The sequence below is a fragment of the Giraffa tippelskirchi genome, chromosome 1 (genome assembly GCF_054371585.1).
Source record: "Giraffa tippelskirchi isolate mGirTip1 chromosome 1, T2T-mGirTip1v1.2.pri, whole genome shotgun sequence".
In the NCBI taxonomy this organism is placed as follows: domain Eukaryota; kingdom Metazoa; phylum Chordata; class Mammalia; order Artiodactyla; family Giraffidae; genus Giraffa; species Giraffa tippelskirchi.
The window spans coordinates 134,571,053-134,585,946 of NC_137275.1; the positions used below are offsets into that span (position 1 = coordinate 134,571,053).

General features: G+C 37.2%; 1 pseudogene across 2 annotated transcripts in view; it reads left to right on the plus strand.

Moving 5' to 3' along the window:
* Positions 1 to 14,894, plus strand: part of LOC145509217 (protein CFDP2 pseudogene) — an 837,797-nt pseudogene that overhangs the window by 761,535 nt on the left and 61,368 nt on the right. For both annotated transcript variants that reach the window (XR_014055918.1, XR_014055919.1), the window contains exon 8: positions 866 to 945. The product of XR_014055918.1 is annotated as a protein CFDP2 pseudogene, transcript variant X1 (transcript). Of the gene's footprint in view, positions 1 to 865; positions 946 to 14,894 lie in introns of those variants that run through there.

The following is a 14,894-nucleotide window of genomic DNA, read 5'->3' on the forward strand; positions in this document are numbered from 1 at the left end:
AGGAGGTAAAAATGAGCATTTATGAAAAAGGTCAATTTTAACTTATTTACAAAAGCTACAGATATTAATGAGGACTTCCCTGGTGGCTCAGTGGTAAAGAATCTGTGTGCCAATGCTGGAGAGGCGGGTTGGATCTCTGATCCGGGAAGATCACCTAAGGTACAAATGGCAACCCACTCCAGTATCCTTGCCTGGGAATTCCCATGAACAGAGGAGTCTGGTGGGCTACAGTCCATAGGGTCACAAAGAGTTGGACATGACTTAGTGACTAAACAACAACAAATATTAATGCATATTTCTTTATAAAAGGAATAATCCAAGTTAAAAAACATTTTTAAATGTAACATGCATGGCTTGCAATATTTAAAAAAATCAGAATCAAAATCTCTTTTGTAGGGAGATATTTAAAAATATTGTAGAAACATGAAAAAATTCATAAATAATGTGGGGAAAATGCAAGATAAAAATGATACACTAAAATCACAATCATGTTAAAACATGTAACCATAAAACTTAAAGTGATTGCACATACCTTTTGGTAAATGAAAATGTATGTGATTTTTCTCTTCTTTTAAACTTTGTGTAATGATTAGTTTAATAATAAATGCATGGCTTTAAATAGACATGGGGTTAATATTTCTTACTTATATAATATTTACATTACATTAGTAATCTGTGAAACCTGCAAGACAAGTACTGTTATCTAAAATAAAAATGGAGGAGGAGGAGCAGTAGTGGTAGCGGTGGTGATGGTAGTAACTTACAGTCAAACTGGTGACAGTTATCAAGTAGAAGATTCAGGATTTGAAAGTGATTGTCTGCTTCTGAAACTTACCATCTTTTTCTATATGATGCTTTCTTGAAGCTCTACTTCATGCTGCCTCTGTACCTTGGAGCTCCACGTAATTTTTCCAGGACATCACCTTCCATTTGGGATGAAGAATGGTAAGTAGACATACCCTTGCAAGAAAAAACCTTCAAAACTTCCAGGTTTCTCTCACCCACTCTCCCTATAGGTCTAATTTCCTTCTCACATAAACATTTGTATATCCTGATAGAACTAAACAGAAGCCCCCTAACTCTAGTCTTCTTCTATTTGTGAAATTTTAAAAGTTAGATGGAGAAAGTGTGTTTCCTCAAAAATCTGTGTCCTTATGATAAAATGAGGTTTTTTTGACTTTTGATTTTGAAATGTCAACCTTATATAAGCTATGAACGGATTTCTGTACATCTCTCATCAGCTTCTGCTAAAGTTAACATTTGACATATCATAGTAAAATGATCAATACCAAGAAATAAGCATTGTTACAATACTATTAATTAACTACAGATTGCATTCAAATTTCACCAATTTTCCCACTAATGTCCTCTTTCTGTTTCAGGATCCAACATAGGATCCTACATTGCATTTTTTTCCATTAGTCTCTATATGCAGCAGTTCCTTACTCTTTCCTTATTGTTTTATGGTCTTGACACTTCTGAATAGTCTTACTGTTTAATTATTTTGTAGAATGTCCTTCAACTTGCATTTGTCTGATGTTTCCTCGGGACTAAACTAGTATGACGGGCATAACAACCACAGAAATGACAAAGTGTCCTCAGTTCTCAATGAAAAGTGAAAGTGTTATTTGCTAGTCATGTCTGACTCTTTGCAACCCCATGGACTATAGCTCACCAGGCTCCTCTGTCCATGGAATTCTCCAGGCACAGGATATCAAAAATAATGTTGATATGCCCTATTACTGGTGATGTTAACTTTATCCCTTGGTTAAATAGTGTTTGTGGGTTACCATCTTTCCATTTGTAGTTAATAACTGTCTTGGAATAGATGCCTTGAAATTATGATAATATCTTGTTTCTTCTCAAATATTCACGTGCTACATTTGGTGGGTCCAGTCTACAGCAATTATGTCTGGGGTGTTTGCTGAGTGCTGATATTCTACTGAAATGTAATTTGAATCTTTTTTAAATAGGGCACATACATTTCACAAGACACAAGTTTTTTTTTCCTTCCTCAGATCCTCAGTACTTATAGGAAATGTAATATTGTTCTCTTCCTTAATCAGCATTGAATTCCTTTAAAAATACTACTTACCTTCAGTCATTAATGGTGTCTGACTTTTCTCAGCTACCTAATTTATGTTGCAACTAGAGAAGAATGAGTGAAAAATAAGACTGTACTGCACAATGAGAGGATATGAGTCTGTTTCCTGCATAAATCCTGATGGGGAAACATTGGCAGTATTCCTTTCAATATGATAGATATCAGCAACCAAAAAAGCCTCATTGATTTTATTAGATACCCTCCAGTTTGTGCCTTTAATGACACAAATCTGATTATGTATAAGCAAAAAAAATCTCTTCAGGTTCTCCTTGTTTTATTATTGTCTAGCACTTCTTACCCCAAGTTGTTTTGTGAGGGAATCAGAATAATAGACTGGGATATCATATTCCCATAACACTGAAGATAAATTTCCCTCAAGGAAAAAGTGTGGAAAGTTAAGTGACTCAAGATCTCCCATTCTCCCACTCCATTAAGACAAGGGATTAGCAGAAATGCCTTGTGGGGTAGGTGTGGCGATGCCCCTACCTCTGTGTATATTTCAGAGCAAGTCTTTCTTTCATTTTATTTTCTCTGAAAATAAAGACAGGCAACTAACTACTCTCTAAAACCTCACGTTTCATGGAACTTTGAAAACAACCTCAAACAGATACAGGTAAGGTATAAATGAGATAGTTAAGCAAACAGCATTGGCTTTCCTGAATATATTTTTATGCATTTTATTTATGAATAATACTACTTGTTATTCCAGTTGCCTCCTTGCTACAAATTAACTCTGACTGGTAGGAAGTAAGTTAAAGAAATTAATCCTTATAATGTGTATATGAGTAAGTTTATTTCTATCATTTGCATATTACTTCAAATAGGCACTATTTTCTAAGTTATATCAAGACATAAAAAAACATGATCATTATTTTCACCAACATATATAGAGTATTCATAGTGAATGCTTTTTCAATTTATATTTGCTTTTTAATTTATCCATACCAGGACAATCTCAGGTAAAATGGCATAGTAAGTAAATTTAGTCTTTACTTTCCCTTATTTTCCTTCTTCAGTAAATTTCACATAAAAAATTGTGAGTCAACTGAAGATAGACTCTTTGTCTTAGCCAAATCTGTGTTTTCCCTGCTTGTATAGAACTGTCACATTACAGATATTCAGAATATGTTTTGGTGAAATCAGTGGAATTTATTAAAATGAAATGGAATGCAAGATTATCTCTGGTTAGGGATGAGAGATCAGAATATGAAGACCAGAGAATCTGAGGTCAAAACACAGCTTAAACACTCAAAAATTGCGACACACAGACGTTTATCTGACCTTCAGTCTCTTGACTAAAAGTTGTTGTTGTTGTTTTAATTTTCCCAGAATTCTGTGAGAATTAAATCATGACATCCCGAACTTCCACTATTGTGACAGAATGCTGCTGCTGCTAAGTCACTTCAGTCATGTCCAACTCTGTGCGACCCCATAGACGGCAGCCCACCAGGCTCCCCCGTCCCTGGGATTCTCCAGGCAAGAACACTGGAGTGGATTGCCATTTCCTTCTCCAATGTGTGACAGCATATGTCTCCATAAAAAAAAAGAGATGCCACTAGTGAGCCAAAAAAGTAAAGAATTTCTGAAATACAGAAGGCAAATGAGATTAGATGAAAAGCAAAGCAAAAGCATCATAGCTCCAATACCACAACAGAAGCTGGAGCAAATGTCAGCAAAAGGAAAAGACATTTTCAGATATACCAAGTTCTAGATAAAATATATTCTACTCTTAAAAGCTGTACCTACCTTACCATCCCATGAACATTTTCTTTCTAAAGCAAGTCTAAGTTCTACCCAAAGGATGGGCCCATATGCAGGTATTAATATCTGAAGAAAAAGCGTGCAGAGCTGGACTTTCTAAATGTCAAAAAAAAAAAGAAAAAAAAAGAGGTCTTTACATAAAAGAAATTTACCTTCTTGTTTTGGAACCTGGTGGGCTCCTAGTTTGTCTGATACATAACATGCTAGAGCAAAACCCATTTTTTGGCATTTATTATTCCCTGGTGGCTCTGATGGTAAAGAATCTGCCTGTAATATAGGAGACCAGGTTCGATCCCTGGGCCAGAAAGATCCCCTGGAGAAGGGAATGGCAACCCCCTGCAGTGTTCTAGCCTGGGAAATTCCATGAACAGAGGAGCCTGGTGGGCTATAATCCATGGGATTGCAAAGAATCAGACATGACTGAGCAACTAAGACTTTAACACTTACACTTTATAAACTTAACACACTTTAATAGAATCTGCTATTTATGCTTATCCAGAGGAAAGAACTATTTGGAGCCCATTATACAGAGTGAAGTAAGCCAGAAAGAAAAACAACAATACAGTATACTAATGCATATATATGGAATTTGAAAGATGGTAATGATAACCCTATATGTGAGACAGAATAAGAGACACAGATGCATAGAACAATTTTATGGACTCTGAGGGAGAAGGTGAGGGTGGGACGTTCTGGGAGAATAGCATTGAAACATGTATATTATCATATGTGAAACAGAACACCATTCCATGTTCGATGCATGAGACAAGGGCTCAGGGCCGGGGCAATGGGATGACCCAGAGGGATGGGATGGGGAGGGAGGTGGGTGGGGGGTCCAGGAAGGGGAACACATGTAAACCCATGGCTGATTCGTGTCAATGTATGGCAAAAACTATTACAATATTATAAAGTAATTAGCCCCCAACTAAAATAAATAAATTTATAACAAAAATAAAAAAATAAAAAAAAATAAAGACTGATATGATTAGATTGGGTCTCTCTAGATAATACAGGATAATCTCCTATCTCAAGATCCTTAACCTTAATCACATATTCAAAATCCATTTCTCAATGTAAGATCCTGATTACATGCTCCAACAATAATGATGTGGGGCATATTTAGGGCCCCATTATTCCACTTACCTTAGTCCACTTTCTACCCCTACAAAGGTTTTCATTCTTCCCATATACAAAAAATATTCAGCCCATCACAACATTATAAAAAGTCTCACCCCATTGCAGTATCAACTCAAGTTCAAAAATCTCATCTAAACCTTGTTAGCCCAAAAGTCTAAAATCTGATTATCTAAGTCACCTAAATTAGATGTGAGTGATAACCTGGTAATAATACTGGGGCCTCCTCTCCACCTATGGACTCATAGAACTTAAGGAGCAAGTTATATGTTCCTAACATGCTATGATGAGACACGCATAGGATAAAAAGTTACAGAAATTCTGGTTCAAGATAGTCAAAATCAGAAGGGAAAAGAGTTACTAGCCCCAAGCAATTTCAAAACCTAGCTGAGAAGCTCCGTTAGACTTTAAGCCCTGAAATTAAGCCTATGTGGCTCAGTTATTTGGGCTCTTGTCTCTGCCCACTAGGCATCCTCCATTTTTCATAAATGGTAGTACAGGTTTGTAGCTGGCTAGTTTTACCACCTTACTTCCTGTCTGTGGAAATTTATGGCTATGTCAGCCTTCTGTAATTCTATACTGTATCTCTTTAATTCCCAGCTAGCAGTGCTTCTGCTGCCTACAGTTCTGGAGACTGGTGGCTCCCATGTGTCATGGGAGTTACTCCATTAGATGAGAAGTTCCTTCACAGATCCTTCCTAGATAACCCAGTCTCTAGTTTAGATTTCTATTTGGGGAGGATGACTGAAGGATAATGCCCTAAAGCTTTCTAAATGCTTTCCAGTTAGATTAGAGTGATCCCTGAGACAGAGGTTAATCTCCTCAAAGAGACATTTGTATGAATGAACATTATGACCTTTTGATTTTTCTGAGGTATTAGCAAAAGAAAAAAATGGTATAGACTCATGCTTGGCTTGGCTATAGATCATGATTTCCAGGCAGTGAATCTTTTTGGTAATTTTTTTTTTCACTCAGAATAAGCTTAGAATTTCTAAAATCTTATAATACTGGGGTACTTCGTGTTTTTGTTTTTTTCTCTTTTTTGTTACTTTAGTAGTTCTTCCTTAGTTCTTCTCCTTCCTCTAATATTTTACTATAAGCAGCAATAAGAGATAAAGCTGTATCTTCAACACTTCACTTAGAAATACCCTCGGTTAAATGAACAGTTTCATCACTCACCAGTTCTGCTCTCCACGTAACTTAAGGACACACTTCTGCTGAGCATCCCACCACTACGCAGCAACGGTGTTCTCTAATCTAGTTTCCAATAACACATTCTTCATTTCCTTCTCAGCCTTCACCAGCTGTTCCTTTGACGTCCATCTTTTTAACACTCTATTCACAATGATTTGGGATTCTGTAAGATGATTTATGTTTTCTCAGTCCTGCTCCTCACTTCTTTCTTAGCCCTCATTGAGAATAGTTCCCATCAAAGTTCTACCAACAGTTTCCTCAAAGAAATCTACCCTTTTTCTATCATTCTCTACAAAATCCTTCCAGTCTCTCCCTTGTTGCCCAATTCCAAGTACACTTTTGCATTTTTAGGTATTTGTTACAGCAGCACCTCACTCCTGGTACCAAATATATATATTAGCTTACTATTGTTGCTGTAACAAATTGTCAAAAAAAAGGTTTTTTAAATAATGCAGATTTATTAGCTTATAGCGCTGTAGGTTAGAATTGAAACAGAAACCTTATTTGGCTAAAATTAACATGCCAGCAGAGCTGTGTTATTTTTGTAGTGTCTCTTGGGAACAATGTTTCCTTGACTTTCCCAGCTTTTAAATGGCTAACCGTATTCCTTGGCTCTTGTGCTTGATCTTTTATCTTAAATCTAGTAATACTGCATCCCTCTAAACATTCTCACAACTCCTTTTCTGATCACACTTAGGGAAAGCTTTGTGCATCTGTGGATCTCTATGATTATACTGGGTTTCCTGGAAATCCAGTACTATCTCCCCATTTCATGGTCCTTAACATTAATCATATTGGCAAAGTCCCTTTTGCCATATAAGATACCATGTTCGTAAGTTCTGGAGATTATGACGTGGACAATTTTGGGTGACATTCTTCTCCCTACTTGGCCTCATCTGAACAGACTTGACCACTATCCAGGGCTTTTCCTTTTTCTTCTTGAGTAATTGCTGTCCTACGCCTACATGTTTAGTCTTTTGAATGCATATGACCATTTGTCTAATTACTTGACCAATTTGTCTTGATTGCTCAATCCCTATGTATCCTTTGGTAGCTGACAGTGGATACGGACTCAAATTATGGTAGATCTCCTTGAAGTTTCAGTTCCCCAGAGTGTGAGGTAGAGTGTACATTCTAGGAAGTTGATTAGGGAGTGTTTTGGAGATCATCACTGTAGGAGAGGAAGGAAAGAAACAGCAGGGTTGCACAGAGGAAAAGATCAGGCTTCAAGGTCGTCTTAACAAAAGCCTCAGGTGACCAAAGATGTTAGAGGAAGAGTTTCTGAAGCCAATGAACCCACAGATAGAGGGTCACACAAACAGATTATTTTGTGCTACCGAGAAAGAACCGGGCCTTTATGCTACAGAAGCTACCAATCATTGATTGTAGGCTGCCCTCAGAGAAGTAAAGCAGTCTCTCAACCCATGGTAACTTCCAGAGAGGGCTGACATTTGAGAATCATCAGGCAGCAATGGGGATGGGGAAATAAGCCCTTCTGTCTTGAATAGGAATCTGGTAAGTGAATCACAACATCCACTACTCCAGATTTTGATTTCTTAGATCTGTTCTTTGCTATTCTCTGTGTCTTATCAGTTTCTCTGGTGATGGTGTTTGCCCAGACAACACATATTGCTGTCACCGAAAGTTTGCATTAAAATTGAACATGTGCTTCCTTGTTTATTTGTACCTCTTCCAGTTCCATTCAATCACCCTTCTTAACAAATCCCACTAAATCACCCCTTTCTCATTTGAGAACTCAGTGTCCTAGAGTAAACAGGATGAAGCTAAAGAATGTAATTTTCCTTGTACAGGGCAGATTGTTTTCAACAATAATTCAACTTCCAGTTTAGTACCTAGAATGGGATTTTGTCGGTAAAAGGGAAGCCAGTACTGTACATTCCTAAGTGATCTGCAGATGAGAATTAGAATTGAGAATTCTTTCTCCCTCTTTCATTATCCTATGCAAAACTTACTAGTTTTGTGACTCGTGGCAAAGAAACCTTAACTACATTGAGCCTCAGTTTCCTTATTTGCAAAATATAAATACCATCTACTTCATAGGGTTGCCTCTGTGATGAAAAATAGTGATATATAATCTTCAGCACCCTGAGTGGGACAAAATTATTGTTGAGAATGCATTACTTTTATTGTTCTCTTAGGTCATTTTTAGATCTTTAAGAAATAATTCTTTATCTCTCTTTTTCTTAACTGTATCCTTTCATAGGCCACCATCCTCATTATATACTTGTGGTGGTTTAGTTGCTAAGTCGTGTCCGACTCTTGTGACCCATGGACTGTAGCCCACCAGGCTCCTCTCTCCATGGAATTTTCCAGGCAAGAATACTGGATTGGGTTGCCATTTCCTTTTCCAGGGCATCTTCCTGACTCAGGGATCAAACCTGAGTCTCCTGTATTGGAGGCAGTCTCCTGAATTGAATGTAGATTTTTTACTGACTGAGCTGTACCAGGAGCTGTACCAGGGAAGTCTATATACTTATTATGTTATATAGCTATTACTATTAGCATAGAAATATAATATTTAGATAAATTTAATTCATGAAATGCTGTTGTTTTAAGAAGTAAATTATTTTAAGAAGAATAAAATATATAATATGCTTTACTCACACCTTTATAAGTCTAAATGTTATTTAATTTTTAGGAACATGAATAAGTTTTGTATGTAATCTAATTAGAACATTAAGCTGGGAACAAAAAGCAATTATTTTGGAGTACATCTATTTATATAATAGGCATATAAATGTTATATTATTTTTATATTTCAAACTATACCTGTTCTAAAACTACAAAGATAATAATTAAATTTGTTTTAGAATAAGTTCGTCTCGAACTTTTTGAAAAAAATAATTTATAAACATCAGATGAATGCCAAAACACTTTTCCCTAGAAAATATGAATAAACAGAGAATTTTGAAGGCTATTTTTAGGGCATGTGAAATAAGTGAGGTACAACCACAAATACGCACTATGGAATCAAAACTTTAAGTATCTATGCATAGTATAACTATTTTTAACAACGTTATGTACATGAACACACTTATATACACAAAGGAATAAAATATTCATGATAGAATACATATATATGTATACTATATGTTGTAAACTCTAATTTTTACTGTTTTGTACTGTCATATTCTATTCTATTAAAAAAAAATTGTTGCCTAATCCCTAACTTGATCTCATTACCCAGTACTTCATTAAAACTCACCAATAGGTCAGTTCGCAGTTTGAAAAATACTGCTGTAAGGTTCCTAGGATTTCATACTAAAAAGTAATGCTTGAGGGTCTAGATAAAAATACAGCTAGAAGCTGGTTTGCAAGAGAAAGCACTGGTAATAGCAAACACCCTCTTCCAATAACACAAGAGAAGACTCTACATGTGGACATCAACAGATGGTTAATACTGAAATCAGATTGATTATATTCTTTGCAGCCAAAGTTGGAGAAGATACACACAGTCAGCATAAACAGGACTGGGAGCTAACTGTGGCTCAGATCATGAACTCATTGCCAAATTCAGACTGAAATTGAAAAGAGTAGGGAAAACCACTAGACCATTCAGATATGACCTAAATCATATCCCTTATGATTATACAGTGGAAGTGACTAACAGATTCAAGGGATTAGATCTGATAGAGTGCCTGAAGAACTATGGATGGAGGTTCGTGACATTGTACTGGAGGCAGTGATCAAGATCATCCCCAAGAAAAAAAAATATAAAAAGGAAAAATGGTTGTCTGAGGATGCCTTACAAATAGCTGAGAAAAGAAGAGAAGGTAAAGGCAAAGGAGAAAAGGAAAGATAAACCCATCTAAATGCAGAGTTCCAAAGAATAGTAAGGAGAGATAAGAAAGCCGTCCTCAATCAACACACTGATTCCAAATTGGAAAAGGAGTATGTCAAGGCTGTATATTGTCACCCTGCTTATTTAACTTATATGCAGAGTACTTCATGTGAAACACTGGACTGGATGAAGCACACGCTGGAATCAAAATTGTCAGGAGAAATATCAATAATCTCAGACGAGCAGATGACACCACCCTTATGGCAGAAAGCAAAGAACTAAAGAGCCTCTTGATGATAGTGAAAGAGAGTGAAAAAGCTGACTTAAAACTCAACATTCTAAAAATGAAGATCATGGGCATCCGGTCCCATCACTTCATGGCAAATAGATGGTGGAAACAGTGACGGACTTTATTTTTTTTGGTCTCTAAAATCACTGCAGATAGTGACTGCAGCCATGAAACTGAAAGACACTTGCTCCTTGGAAGAAAAGCTTTGACCAACCTAGACAGCATATTAATAATCAGAGACATTACTTTGCCGACAAAGTTCCATCTAGTCAAAGCTATAGTTTTTCCAACAGTAACGTATGGATGTGAGAGTTAGGCTATAAAGAAAGCCGAGCACTGAAGAATTGATGCTTTTGAACTGTGGTGTTGGAGAAGACTCTTGATAGTCCCTTGGACTGCAAGGAGATCAAACCAGTCAATCCTAAAGGAAATCAGCCCTGAATATTCATTTAAAGGACTGATGCAAAGCTGAACCTCCAATACTTTGGCCACCTGATGCGAAGTATTGACTCCTTGGAAAAGACCCTGATGCTTGGAAAGATTGAAGGCAAGAGGAGAATGGGATGACAGAGGATGAGATGGTTGGATGACATCACAAACTTGATGGACATGAGTTTGGATGGGCTCCGGGAGTTGGTGATGGACAGGGATGCCTAGCATGCTGCACTCCATGAGGTCACAAAGAGTTGGACACAACTGAGTGACTGAACTGAACTGAGAAGCTGGTGTAACATAAGGAATTAGATTTATCTTAATACTATTCGGGTTATAATTCCTTTTAAAAAACACACAGGGAAAGAGGGGAGACCATCACCTTTAAACAAGTCTGTCAGTCCATTTATCTGTCTGTCTATCTGGAGAAAATTGTAATCAGTTTTCAGAAAATAATGAAAGCATTTTAGAATATGGTATATTAAAAACAAAAAAACAGTCAACAGACACACAGTTTTGAAGTAGAGCCTTATTTAAATTCAGTTCCTGAAGTAGACTATCTTATGTCTTAAATTATCTTCTCAGACTTAAAAGGAAATAATTGTACATATGAATTAAAACCAATTTATTTTTACCACTAGTTTCTTTATTAATTTTATGTGTTTCTAAACACAGCAGTTTCATTCCATCATTTCAGAATATAAGGAATAAAGGCATGTAAGATATAGAGTCAACCAGTTTTCATGCCTTCACCATACTGCCAAGTATCAGAACATAATTACATGACAGAACTGCTGATTTCATTTCTAACTCATACCTGAAAGGGGCACCAGATTATACATCCTTTGAAAGTGCCTGTGTATAATCCAATCCTGGGACACTGCTAGTTTAAGGAGCAGACCACAAGCCATAAGATTCAGAATTAGGGTAACATCATTCCCCTTTCATGCCTCTTTCTGTGAGATTCAAGGAATAAGCAGCACAGTAACTTACAAGCAACATTATCTTTCCTCTATTCTAATTCTGTATTCTATTTTAAGCAGAAATTTTCTAAATTAGTAAGGGGCTAATGCTTCAAAGAATATCTAATTCAGATTAATAATTGTATAAATATTCCAAATGCATAGGTTTTTATAAATTATACAACAACCATTTCAAAAACTCAATATTTAATGGCTATGTGTCGGGACAAGTTTCAAGTTGAGCCATCATCCAAAGTTATCTATTTCAGTCAAAGCATCCACTTGTGTTTTCTTACAATAAACCGTTATTAGAAAAGTTATTTTATAAATTGTATTTTTCTCAGTTGTGAGAGGTTGGTAACATGTTAATATTTGCTTCACCCTTTAGAGGTTTATAGATTTTAAAAAGGATATCTGGAATATAATTACTCTAAATATTTATACTTTTTTCTATAGTATTACTATGATATATTCATGCATTAATGATTTTTTAAATATAACTAGGACTCATACAACATGCAATATATCATGGTCTACCCTAAGTAGTAGTTATGGTAGTTCTTCCTCCAATTCCACTTCATCTTCTTCATTATCATCAGTCATCTGCCTAACAACCCCATAAGGTCAGTCCTATCATTATTCACCTGGCTGATGTCACATTGCAAGTAAGTAACAAAGCCTGGTACATTTTGTGACAATTATTGTCACCAATTAGTCTCAGATATAAATCAGTGTCTGTTTTAGCAGCTGAACTATCTCAGATCTCATTTTTCAGCCAGTGGAATTCTTCCTTTCTCAGAAATGTAGATACTGCTGCTGCTGCTGCTGCTGCTGCTAAGTCGCTTCAGTCGTGTCTGACTCTGTGCGACCCCTTAGACGGCAGCCCACCAGGCTCCGCCGTCCCTGGGATTCTCCAGGCAAGAACACTGGAGTGGGTCGCCATTTCCTTCTCCAATGCATGAAAGTGAAAAGTGAAAGTGAAGTCGCTCAGTCATGTCCGACTCTTAGCGACCCCATGGACTGCAGCCTGCCAGGCTCCTCCGTCCACAGGATTTTCCAGGCAAGAGTACTGGAGTGGGGTGCCATTGCCTTCTCTGAATGTAGATACTGATACCTATCAAAAAAATTTATAAACATGTTTTATGTGTTGTGGCCCTGACAGAGTCAAAATGACTGTTAAAGTTATCGGTGGCCCAATTTATATCAATAATTGATTCATAATTTAGGGCTTGAGATAGTTCTCAAGGAATATTTGAGTCCATACAAATATGAAAATAAATATTTGTAGTCAGTTACCCATTTGATGAATAACAAGATTGATGAGTCAGTGAATATATCCATATTTTAACACATAGAGGGTGTGAATGGGGCACATTTGATCATGTTCTGTCCTGGCTGCAAATGGTGGGAATTATAGCAAGTTTCTTTCCCCTCTCCACTCTGTCAACTCGGAGTGTTTTCTATATTTTTCAAGAAAAATAATGTGGTTGAAGTTATTGTACAGGATCCCTGTGAAGCCCTTCACAATTCTATAAATTCTCTTCCAAATGATTCCAAAATTCCCAAGGAATTCCCACCTTCCCAGGTGGTAGTAGTGGTAAAGAACCCACCTGCCAATGCAGGAGATATAATAGACACATGTTTGATCCCTGGGCCGGGAAGACCCCCTAGGGGGGGCATGGCAACCCACTCCAGTATTCTTGTCTGGAGAATCCCATGGACAGAGGGCCCTGGTGGACTACAGTCCATAGGGTTGCAAAGACTCAGACATGGCTGAAGCAACTTAGCACCCATGCACTGCGGTCAATAGAACAAACTAATTTAGCATTTCTTGAAAGATCTGAATATAAAGTCTCCTTCTTTTTTTGATAACAGCTCAATTAATATCATATTTATTGTTGTTCAGTTGCAGTCATCTCTAACTCTTTGTTTCCCCATGAATGGCAGCACGCCAGGCTTCCCTGTCCCTCACTATCTCCCAGATTTTGTTGAAACTCATGTCCATTGAGTCGGTAATGCCATTCAACCATCTCATCCTCTGTCGTCCCTTTCTCCTCCTGCCCTCAATCTTTTCCATTATCCAGGTATTTTCCAATGAATAGGCTCTTTGCATCAAGTGGCCAAAGAATTAGAGGTTCAGCTTCAATATCAGTCCTGCCAGTGAATATTCAGGGTTGATCCTCTTTAGGATTGACTGGTTAGATCTCCTTGCTCTCCAATGGACTCTCAAGAGGCTCTTCCAGGACCACAGTTTGAAAGCATCAATTCTTTAGTGTTCAGCCTTCTTTATGGTCCAACTCTCATATCCATATATGACTACTGGAAAAACCATAGCTTTAACTAGATGGACCTTTGTCAGAGCTTTTCTTCCAAGGAGCAAGTATCTTTTAATTTCATGGCTACAGTCACTGTCCCATTGATTTTGGAGCCCAAGAAAATAAAGTCTGTCACTGTTTCCATTGTTTGTCCATCTATTTGCCATGCAGTGATGGGACCAGATGCCATGATCTTAGTCTTTTGAATGTTGAGTTTTAAGCCAGCTTTTTCACTGTTCTTCTTCAGCTTCATCAAGAGGCTCTTTAGTTCCTCTTCGTTTTTGGACATAAGGGTGGTATCATCTGCATATCTGAGGTTGTTCATATTTCTCCTGGCAATCTTGATTCCAGCTTGTACTTCATCCAGCCTGGAATTTCCCTTGATGTACTCTGCATATAAGTTAAATAAACAGGGTGACAATACACAGCCATGACGTACTCCTTTCCCAGTTTTGAACCAGTCCATTGTTCCAAGTCTAGTTCTAGCTGTTACTTCTTGACCTGCATCCAGATTACTCTGGAGACAGGCAAGGTGGTCTGGTAGTCCCATCTCTTTCAGAATTTTCCACAGTCTGTTGTGATCCACATAGTCAAAGGCTTTATTGTAGTCTGAAGTAGTTGTTTATCTGGAATTCACTTGCTTTTTCTATGATCCAATGAATGTTGACAATTTAATCTCTGGTTCCTCTGCCTTTTCTAAATCCAGCTTGTATACCTGGAAGTTCTGGGTTCATGTACTGTTGAAGCCTAACTTGAAGGATTTTGAGAATTACCTTGTTATCGTGTGAAATGAGCACAATTGTGCAGTAGTTTGAACAATAGTTGGCATTACCCTTCTTTGGGATTGGAATGAAATCTGACCTTTTCAGTCCTGTGGCCACTGCAGTTTTCCAAATTTGCT